This window comes from Apodemus sylvaticus, chromosome 12 (assembly GCF_947179515.1).
Source record: "Apodemus sylvaticus chromosome 12, mApoSyl1.1, whole genome shotgun sequence".
In the NCBI taxonomy this organism is placed as follows: domain Eukaryota; kingdom Metazoa; phylum Chordata; class Mammalia; order Rodentia; family Muridae; genus Apodemus; species Apodemus sylvaticus.
This window is the reverse complement of record NC_067483.1, coordinates 74,471,317-74,482,734: the sequence shown is the minus strand read 5'-3', so window position 1 is coordinate 74,482,734 and position 11,418 is coordinate 74,471,317.

Genomic DNA, 11,418 nt, shown 5'->3' with positions numbered 1-11,418 from the left:
AAATCTACAAAATACTAATTGTCATGTCCAATTGACTTAGAAAGAAAGTGAAGCGTAGAAATATTCAAATATTGAGGCCATTTAACTAGGGAGAGTCAGTATAGGACTTGAGCCCTGTAATCATAAAAAATGAATATCAGGGCATTAAGATTGCTAGAACCTTGGTCTGGGACTTCTAGTATCTTGAATTATGAGGAACTAGGTTCATTTGTTTGAGTCAACTAGTCTTTATGGTAGTTACCTGGTTGAGGTGGTTTTAAATTGGTGTTTAAGGACAAAGAGAAAAAAAAACGGTCTCTCAGGTTTTTAACTATGGCTAAAGAGTCTGATAATAAAAACAAAAGCAGAAACAAAATGTGTAGTGGAGGGGTTCAGTTATTAAAGGGGAGGGAAGTAGGAAGATATGACAAAAGAGAATACACACAGAAGTCGATGAACATCTGGCAATGTGGAGAAGAAATAAGGCAGTGCTGACATTTTAACACAGAGTGATTTGGCAGGAGAGCCTCTGAGAAATATTGATCGGGAAGAACCTGGATGAGGAAGAGGCGGGGAGGAGGCAGGTGATGCCCATGGATGCTAGCTAACCGCACACAGGGGTTCTAGGTGGACTTGGTTTGTTTATTCACTTGTTTGGTGTTCTGGTTAGTTTTTGTCAACTTGATGCAACTTGGGAAGAGAAAACCTCACCCGAGGGACTGCCTCAATCAAACTGGCCCATGTGAATGCCACAGGGGGCATTTTTTTTTCAAGACAGGGCTTCTCTGTGTAGCTCTGGCTATCTGTCCTAGAACTCACTTTGTAGACCAGGCTGGCCTCGAACTTAGAAATCTGCCTGCCTCTGCCTCCCACGTGCTGGGATTAAAGGCATGTGCCACCACTGCTTGGCTATGGGTATTTTTGTAATCAATGATTGATGTGGAAAATCCCAGCCCACTGTGGGCAGTGCTGCCCCGGGTAGTCCTGGGTTGTATAAGAAAGATAGCTGAGCAGGCTATGGGCACAAACCAGGAAGCAGTGTTCCTTGACGATCTCTGCTTTAGTTACTGCCTCCAGGTTTCTGTCTTGATATTCCACAACTATGGGATGAAACCCACAAGCCAAACATTACCTTTTCTCTCTAAGTTACTTTTAATCAGTGTTTTGCCACAGCAACAGAAGCCAAACTAATGCAGAAACTTATTTGGTTGTCTAACCAGGGTCTCCTGTAGTCCAGGTTAGCCTCAAACTCTCTGTGTAGCCAAGGTGACTTTAAGCTTCTGGGTCCTCTTGTCTCCTCTTCACGAACACTGTGATTACAGGTGTGTGCTGCCATTGTTGGTTTAGGGGGTTTTGGGGGATTGAACTGAGAGCTTTGTACATGCTCGGCAAGCATACTGACAGAGTCATTCAGCAGAACTATAGTTTAGATGTTAAAGGCCACAGGTAAGAGCTATAAAGACAACCTGATCATCAAGGAAAGCTAAGAGGTACAGATGTACACAATACTATCAGAATGTGCAAAGCCCAGATGAGCTGTAGCATGCAAGAATTGTTTTGAACCAAAAAGGAAGAAAGAAATTAGGGTTGAGGTTATTTTTGAGAGAAGCTGCAATGGGGATTTAGTGCTGGGGCAGACGGAATAACCTTTAAGAACACCAACAAGGACAGGTCTATTTTGCCTCTATGTTCTCGATCAAACAGAGAAACCTTAAAACTGGAAAGGGTGCAACAAACATGATTAAGAGCCGATTGAAATCTAAGGGGTGGGAGGCAGTGATGCAGAGGGGTGTATATGACTTCGGATTCAGATGGGTTACACGCAAAGGTTCTGGGAGAAACTGTCGATGTGATCACAGAGAGGCCACTACAAACTCGAAGGAATCACAGGAAGTGAAGGAGCAACAATAATGTGTGCTCCCGAGGAAAAGTCAGGTCTCTAAGTCTTGGCCATGATGATCGACAAAATTCCAGATCGTCGTATTAGAATTAGGCTTAGCAGAGGAAATGGTGACCTCTCTGTAGCTATTGTAATAGATAAAAGTTCATTAGCAATAAGGCAGGGCAAAGTAGCAGGATTTTAAAGGAAGATTCTGTATGTCCTATGCTGGTCTTCAGTGTATTAAGATTATGACTTTGAACTCCTGATTTTCCTGGCTTAGTGTTTTACAGTCAAATCATACACCATTCTTAGCCATTTGTTTGTTTTTTGAGATCCGGTTTCTCTGTGTAGCCCTAACTGTCCTGGAACTTGCTTTGCAGACTAGGCTGGCCTCGAATTCAGAGATCCACCTGCCTCTGCATTCTGAGTGCTGGGATTGTTGTTAATGGCAACTTAGACTGATTCCTTAGAGGCTAATGGAACTGTGGTAAACACGGGCATGTAAGCCTTTCTGCAGTACCTGGGTCATCCTCCCCGACAGTTCTTTTTGTTTTTTGTTTGTTTGTTTGTTTGTTTGTTTGTTTTGGGGGGTTTTTTGTTTTGTTTTTGTTTTTGTTTTTTGTTTTTTTTTTCAAGACAGGTTTCTCTGTGTAGTTCTGGCTGTCCTGGAACTCACTCTGTAGACCAGGCTGGCCTCGAACTCAGAAATCTGCCTGCCTCTGCCTCCCAAGTGCTGGCATTACAGGCGTGTGCCACCATGCCCGGCTCCCAACAGTTCTTTATAGGAGCCATTCTGACTTTGGCAAGTGGAAGTTCATGTAGTTTTTGATTTACATTTCCCCAGTGGCTAAAGACATTGAACATTCCCCCCCCCCAGCCCCCGTGTACTTATTGATCACTTGGATTTCTCTTGAGAAGTGCCTACTGAGATTTGTTCACTTTTTGATTGGATTGTTATTCTTTTATTTTTAGTCTTTTATATATTCTAGATTAGTCTTCAGTGCTATGAATATCTGTCAAAGACTCTATCCCATTCTTCTTTAATATTTCAAATGCACATTAGTTGTACATAGTGTTGGCTTTCATAGGGAAATTTTATACAAGTGCATCATGCCGGTTGCCCATCTTGACCTCTAACCTTTTCTTTCTCCCTTCCCATTATTCCATTATTCCCATTCATTTCCCATTCTTGCTTTTACATTCATGACACATATGGAATCGCTTCATGTATCTTTATAAAAATCTAGGCTCCACCAATGAGAGAAAACAGGCAGCACTTATCTTCTTCTTTTTTTTTTTTTTTTTTGGTTTTTTCGAGACAGGGTTTCTCTGTATAGCCCTGGCTATCCTGGAACTCACTCTGTAGACCAGGCTGGCCTCGAACTCAGAAATCCGCCTGCCTCTGCCTCCCAGAGTGCTGGGATTACAGGTGTGTACCACCACCGCCCGCCCGGCTAGCACTTATCTTCTTGACCCTGATTTATTTCAGTTACATGATGACTTCCAGATGTAAATGGTATCATATCATTTCATTTGTATTTAAGGATAGATAAAATTCTATTGCACGCATGCAGTATGGAAATGAACACACACATGTACACATGTGTTTCAAGCTGTACTTTTTTTAAAAGGTGGAGTCTCACTATGTAGTCATGGCTGGCCCAGAACTCTTTATGCAGACAAGGCTGGCCTTGAACTCACAAAGAACCTCCTGCCTCTGCCTCCCTAGAAGTGGGATTAATGGTGTGCATCACGATGCCTGACATTATAGCATGGTTTTAAGTCAGATATTGTGATGCCTTCAGCACATTTTTCCCCTTGGGGTTTCTTTGGCTATTCTAGGCCCCTGGTGCCTCCATATGAACTTGAGGATGGCTTTCTCTAGCTCTGTGAGTGATAATGTTGGCATTTTGGTGAACCCATTTATTTTTCATCTTGGCAAGACCTAGTTGCTCCTAATTGCTCAAGGTCCTCATCCATAGAATCAATGGGATCCATTACTTCTGGAATGGGACAAGCATAGGTTATAACCCAACTTCTTACACCCACATTGGGTTGTGGAACCAGATGTGGGGCTTGTGGAAAAACTGGGTCCAGTAAAAGGTTTCTGAAGACTCAGTGACACATGTGAAGATCAAGGGTCTTGGTGACACTTGATCTTTTTGCTTTGTGCCCTCACTGACAGACACTTGAGCTCTGAGCACACCACACACCTATGTGGCACTGTGCACTCTGTAGAACCTCACGGCACCCACGAGTGTGGCCTGAGACGCCGTGGTTCGGCTTCCAGGCCACTCCGTGCCCAGCACTGCAGGACTTTTGCTGAAATACAGAGTTCTCGCTCTCACAGAAAGGAGGTGGTGTGTGTGACTGTGGAAAACAGGCTTGATATTGTCCTACTCTCTTCCCTCAGCATGTACTAAATTATTTTAACTTTGCCCTGCATTGTATTTTACTTAGAATGATTTTAAAAACCGTTTGAATTGTTGACTTGAGTGTCATAGAAAATCATTACAAGCTAATGTTCTCTGTCTCTGCAGCAGCAAATGCCCAGCCAGGATTTCGTTGTTTTTCTGCTTCTTTCATTATTCATTTAGTAAGGTGTTTATTTTACTTAATATTTTTATTATTTTATTATATTTACTTATTATATATTTAAAATATAATATACAAGATTATACTATGACATATACTATAATAGATTTTATATATTAATATATTTATTATATATGTAATATAATGTATAACACAATATATAACATTATGTTATATTATAATAAATAATATAACTGATTATTGTATATTAATATTTTGTTAATATTATCTATTATTTTATTAAATTTTTATTCTTGAAATTTTATATTTATGTACAGTGAAATATGATCTATCTCCCCCTCCAACTCCCTATGTACTCTCTTTACCTTTTCCCCCTTCTAACTTAATGTCTTAAAAAAAATCTATTAAGGGGCTGGTGAGATGGCTCAGAGGTTAAGAGCACTGGATGCTCTTCCAGAGGTTCTGAGTTCAATTCCCAGCAACCACATGGTGGTTCATAGCCATCAGTAATGAGAGCTGGTGCCCTCTTCTGTTCTGCAGGCAGGGCACTGTATACATAATAAATGAATTTAAAGAAATAAATATATTAACTCCAGTTAATTCTGCCCATATATATGTGCTTGGCTGTGAGGCTGCCCACTGGAGTATGGGAATAGTACCAATAGTTAAGATCTAACTTCCTTTTTAAAAAATTTATTTATTTAATTCATGTGAGTACACTGTAGCTGTCTTCAGACACAACAGAGAGGGCATCAGATCTCATTACAGATGGTTGTGAGCCACCATGTGGTTGCTGGGGATTGAACTCAGGACCTGTGGTAGAGCAGTGGGTGCTCTTAACCGCTGAGCCATCCCTCCAGCCCCCAAGGTCTAACTTCTTAAAAACAATGATTTACTTTTAGATGTGTGTGTGTGTGTGAGTGTGTGTGTATGTGTGAGTGTGTGTATGTACATGTACATGTATGTGTGTGTGTATGTGTGTGTGTGTCTATACAGTGTATATGTGTGTGCATGTGGACTCTGGGAGAGGGTAAGTTCCAAATGACTGAGTGGCTCAACACAGGTTCTGGGAACTGAACCGCAGGTCCCCCTGGAAGAACAGCATGTGCTGATCCATCTCTTCCTTCCAAGATTGAATCCTTTATGTAAACTAAACAACCCCCCCCATCTTACTACTATGAAACTTTACTTTCATCTTTAATCTATGACAAAATATACATGTACCAAAGCTATCTTAAAATAAATATACTTGTGATTTTTTAAATCAATTAACATTTTATGTGTGTGCCTGTTTTATATACCAAGATGTTTGAAGTCACAAAAGAAAATTATTGGCCAACAATGGTTGTGATGGAAAAGTTTAAGACGCCCGGGGGCTAGAAAAGGGACCACGGGAGACAATAGTCTGCAAACTGGTGTTCAAGAAAAAAGCTCATAAATTGGGGTCCAGAGCAAAAAGCTGGCGTGTTTTTATTTATTTATAAGTTGACTAACTCGGATTAAAAAATGTTTTCTTTTTCTTTTTTCTCTTTTTGGTTTTTCGAGACAGGGTTTCTCTATGTAGCTCTGGCTGTCCTGGAACTCATTCTGTAGACCAGGCTGGCCTCGAACTCAGAAATCTGTCTGCGTCTGCCTCCCAAGTGCTGGGATTAAAGGTGTGTGGCCCTGCTGCCTAACTAAAAAATGTTTTCTTTTCTTCTTCCTCTTCCTCTTCTCCCCCTCCTCATTCCTCCCCCACCTCCTTCCTCCCCCTCTCCCTCCCTTTCCCTCCCCTTACCCCCTCTCCTCCTCCTCCTCTTCCTCCTTTAAACTCAGAATACTGGAAATTCTCAACTGGCAGGCTCGGCTTAGTTGAACGGATCACTGTGAAGTTATGTTCTCACGGCTACCATGTGGTGAGTTAAAAATGAACTCCAGCGTCAAAACCAGTTAAAGGTGGGAGCCGCCTGCGCTTGGCTCAGTTGGAATACAGCTCCATTGTATTGCCTTGAAGAATCTGATTAGCCTTTGAGTCCTTTCCTGAGTTGTAAAGCTACTCTTAAGTGAATGCCTGTGCTGGCTCGCTTAGCTGCTGGCAGCCTGCCCACATCAGCGGCTGTGGCTACCGCCGGACTACACTGACTACACGTAGCTCTCCAGCTTAGGGGCCCTGGCTGCTTGCTGACTTTTATTCTCTTATATGGTCTATGGAAGGTTTCCTGAAACACTCACCCTTTGGCTGGACAGCTTGTTCTAGATCATTCTCGTGGGATTTGGTGACCTTACATAACCTGACACTTTGGCTATGACCACGCATCCTAAGCTATCTTATTAGCAAGCCCAGAGTCATCATGGGTCATTATGACCTGGGATTTCTTTCTGAATGTTCTGGCCTATACTTTTTTGGGGAGGGGATCTAATGGCTCACCTCACAGGACTGTTACAGGAGTAAACGTTTTTAGGGGAGCTGTGCTGCAATGCGTTTGACATAGACTGAGTGCCGGAGAGGGTAGCTGCTATTTTCCCAAGGCACGTTTATTTTACAGGGGCATTATCAAAGTTCTGATGTATAATTTGACATTTCCAGGAAGGCGGAGAGCAGCAAGCGCTGGAGCAGGAACAGGGCCAGAGAAGCGAGGCACTTTTCTCGCTATCTCTGTGAACTTTGTCTTATAATAGCGACTTGGCCCACCCTCTACTTAGTCACTGGATCCACAGTCACCTCCGTTAGTCAGTGCCGCTGGCTAATTCTTATCACAGCCACGACTCCCTTTATTTTTAAACCCAAATCTCTTGCCATTGGAAACATTGAGTTGGAACCCGGCAAAGTCAGACAAGCAGAGATTGTAGGAGAAGCAAGGATGGACTCATCAGAAGAGGGGTTCGAAAGTAAAGCAGGGACTCTTTGAGGAGGGACACGGATTAGAAGTCAAAGGAAGACAGCTGAGGTTTTGATCTGAAGAAACCAGGAGGGAGACCTGATTGACGTAGGCAAAGGTCTGTGCCATAGCACAGCTCTGCAGGGAGGGCTCACACAGTGGGTCTGCAGAACGGAAGCTGCTCAGGGTAATGCTTCACGCAGGGCTGGACCCGTGGGTTGAGAGAATGCGGCACACAGGGCTCTTCTTTCAGGAGGTACCAGCTATTTGGGTTCATGCTCTGCCTTCACCTTCTAGAAAGTTTTAATAATTTTGAGGCCGGGGAGATGGCTCCGTTGGTAAAGCACTTGCTGCATAGACATGAGAACCGGAGTTCTATCTGCAGCACTCACATAAAGATGCCAGGTGTGGGCTGGAGAGGTGACTCAGTGGCTAAAACCTGCTCAAGAGGCTCTGACACACATTGCTTCTGCTCATAAGCATGCCTCATTGTACTGTGAGCTGTAACTACAAAATGAAAGTCCGAGGATAAAATAATTACGGCACCCTCCCCCGCATCCCCATGCACACGGGGGCCAGGGGTCAATGTCTTATGTCTTCCTTAACTGTTCTCTGTATTTCATTTTTATTTTTTGAGATGGGGCCTGTCACCAAGCACAGAGCTTGTCGGTTCATCTAGACTGGCTCTGGCAAGCCCAGAGATCCTCCTGTCTCCACCTCCTCTGTGCCAGCCCAAACATATTTTTTTTCAAAGATTTATTTATCTGTTATATGTAAGTACACTGTAGCTGTTTTCAGACATACCAGAAGACGGCGTCAGATCTCATTACACTAGCTGTCGTCAGACACACCAGAGGAGGGCATCAGATCTCATTACCAATGGTTGTAAGCCACCATGTGGTTGCTGGGATTTGAACTCAGGACCTCCAGAAGAGCAGTCAGTTCTCTTAACTGCTGAGCCATCTCTCCAGCCCCCTAAACACATTATTTTTACATGATGCTCTGGATGATCTGATTATTAATGAGGGGAATTTAAAGAAACCTTTCTTTATAGTTGGAGATACAGATGTCTGGTGTCTCGGATGTTCTGAATTATGGTGCTCTTCTCCGTTTCCTGTGCATCCTCCACAAGTCACAGGGAATTGCAAGGGAGACATTAAAATGTCATCCCGAGAATTTGCTTTTAAGCATAAATCCAGATTTACACAAAACTGAACTGCACAAAGAATTAAGTATTTTTAGAAAAATTGTTTTTGTAAGGATGGTCTTTTTTAGGTAAGCCGAAAGTTATGTCTTGGGGTAATTTATTAGAAATGTATCCTAGTGTTGTCACAATCTGTAGAGTATTCTTGACAACCGAGAAACAATAGCACCAGGGGAAAAACACTTGTTAAAATTAGAAAGTACCCAAGATCCTTTGTGCTCTTTCACTTGCCAATGTGGCCTTGTCCCTTGCAGTTGTGTCAACTGAAAATTAAGTTGTTTAAATTTATGGGCAAACGCTCTCTCCCATTAGCCAATGGGGAAATGCAAATCAAAGCCACAACGAGATTTTCTTACACTGGTTAGAATGGCCGTTTGCAACAGATAAATAATAGAGATGTTGGCTAGGATGTGGCGAATAGGGTATCATCTGAGAAAACTGCATCTATTTATTTGTATGAGTTTGTGTGTATGTCCGTGTGGTGTGCGTGTGCCCGTGTGGAAGCCAGAGGGTGACTTGCAGAAATGAGCTCTCTTCTCCCATCATGTGGGTCTTGGGACTGAAGTCAGGTCATCAGGCTTTGACTCAAGTGCATTTACTTAGTCATCTTGCCAGCTCCCCAAATATAGAAATATAGAAAAATAGAACCCTTAGGTACTATTAGCGGGAATGTAAATTAATTTTATGGGGAATGATATGGAGAGCCTTCAGTTGTTGCAGATAGATCTACTGTATGATCCCATGATCCCGCACTGGTTGGTAGCCAGAGGAACTGGCTCTCTTAAAGAGATACCAGTAGGGCCATGTTTATTTGCTACACAATTTATAGCAGGACAGCCTCGGATTAACCTAGATGCTCTTCAGTGGGTGACTGAAGAAAACAAACAAGGACTATACACAGGGGAGTATTATTCAACATAAAAATGGTATCCTGCCATTTGCCCCAACACAGATGAAAGTGGAGGGCGTTGTTAGATGAGATACCAGACGCAGAAAGACAAACATTAGATGCTCTTATCCACACGCAGGAGCTAACACAGTCAGTCTGAAGGTAGGAGAGTTGCTCCAGGTGTCAGAAGGGGATGTGAGGGAGGGAGGCAGGGGAGGGGCATAGTGATAAGTTCTGGTGTCATGCAGTAGAGCGGGCCACTTGCAGTTGATAATCGCCTGGTACATATCTGACGAATATAAGTCGCAGAAGGAGCTTGGAGGCACCAGACACAGCGACGGTGAGATGCAGACCCCGATCATTTCAATTTGGCCAATATGTATTATACGTGTGGATCAAAATGTCCTCTACCCTGTAAGTACACACAGTGAAATTGGAGTGCTGATGACAGCGTTCTTTTGTATTTAAAGAGGAAGTGAATCATTCTGCATCTTGATAATTTAATAACTGAATTTCCAGAAAAACAAGCCAGAAAACTTAGGATCATGACAACGGCTCATTAATAAGGGATTAGTTACTGTGCTACACATAATCATGATAGCGTATATTCTTGTAAGTTTATAACTTTACTTACATTGTATGTCACTATCACCTCATCATGCTTTATGGATAGTAGAATATTTTAAAAGAAAAAAACCCTTTCTATCTTAGCATAGTTAGGCTTGCTTTTTTGTGTATTTGTGTGTGTGACCATACAGGTGTGCAGGTGTGTGTGTGTGTGTGTGTGTGTGTGTGTGTGTGTGTGTGTGTATACAGAGGTCACTGTCAGATTGTCCTCAAAAGCTTTTTATCTTAGTTTTTGAGACAGGACCTGTCTCTGAATCTGTGGCTTGTGGACTTGGCTGGCCTGGCTGGTCTAGTAGCCCCTCCTGTCTTTGCCTCCTCAAAGCTGGCCTCATAGGCTGACACTTCCAGTAAATAAACTTCCAGTGCTGAAGGTAGGCTTGTACACCAAGCACTTTACAGACAGATTCCTTTTCTCGACCTTCCCTTTGCTTTTTGAATAAGGGCTTGGCGTTTTTTTCCTTTGTGGTAACCTCACAAAATACACAACTAACTGTCTCCAGGGCTGCTTCTTAGCTGGAGACAAATGATAGTATGTATATTTTCAGCTTGTTTTAGTAAAGGCCTTGAGTGGATTCTTATAAAAGAGAATGCTCACAGCTAGCCAGAAGCTTCCTCCTCTGGAAGGCAGGCAGCAGGAGTGTGGAGGCTTGAGCCAACTTATTCTGCTGAGCAGTCAGCCCTAGCCAAGGTCCTGACACCATCTCAATGTGTGAGCGGAGTGGAGGAGCAGCAAGCTGCCACCCTGAGCAGGCCGAGGCTGGCTTCCAGACAGCAGCGAGCTAAAGGCTGGAGTCCAAGGCTGAGGGCAGAGTCGTGCTGACTGAGCTCAGTTTGGGACTTGGTTGTTCTTGGAATGCTCGCCCTAGGATGGGAATAGGGATCTCATGAAATCAGGGTGCAGTTAGAGGAAGTTAGGAAATGAATGAAATAAAAGTAGTTGTAATTTTGTTTACATTTGTTAAAATGTTGTAGATAATCAAAGTTCTTTCAGTATCATATTTATATACATGCATATTATGTACTTAGTTCAAAATCCACCCCTCTCTTCATCTTCCTTACCCCCACCCCTTTCTTTCCTCTTCCCCTTCCTCAGACACTCAGAAGTCTGCTTTTGGTTTTGTGTTCTCAGCACCTTAGCTTCCACACTTGAAAGAAGATAATCGGCATTTAACTCATGGGACTGATTTATTTCACTTGACACAATGATATCCAACTACATTAATATTTCTACAAACAACATAATTTTATTCTTCTTTATGGCTAGGTGAAATTCCATTGTGTCTATATTTCATATTTTCTTTGAACATTTTTAATCATTAACTTACTTTTTTTTAATGAATTTATTCTCTCATTTATTACATTCTGACCACAGTTCCCCCTCCTTCCTCTCCTCTTGGTTCCTTCCCCTCACTTCCTCCGTCCC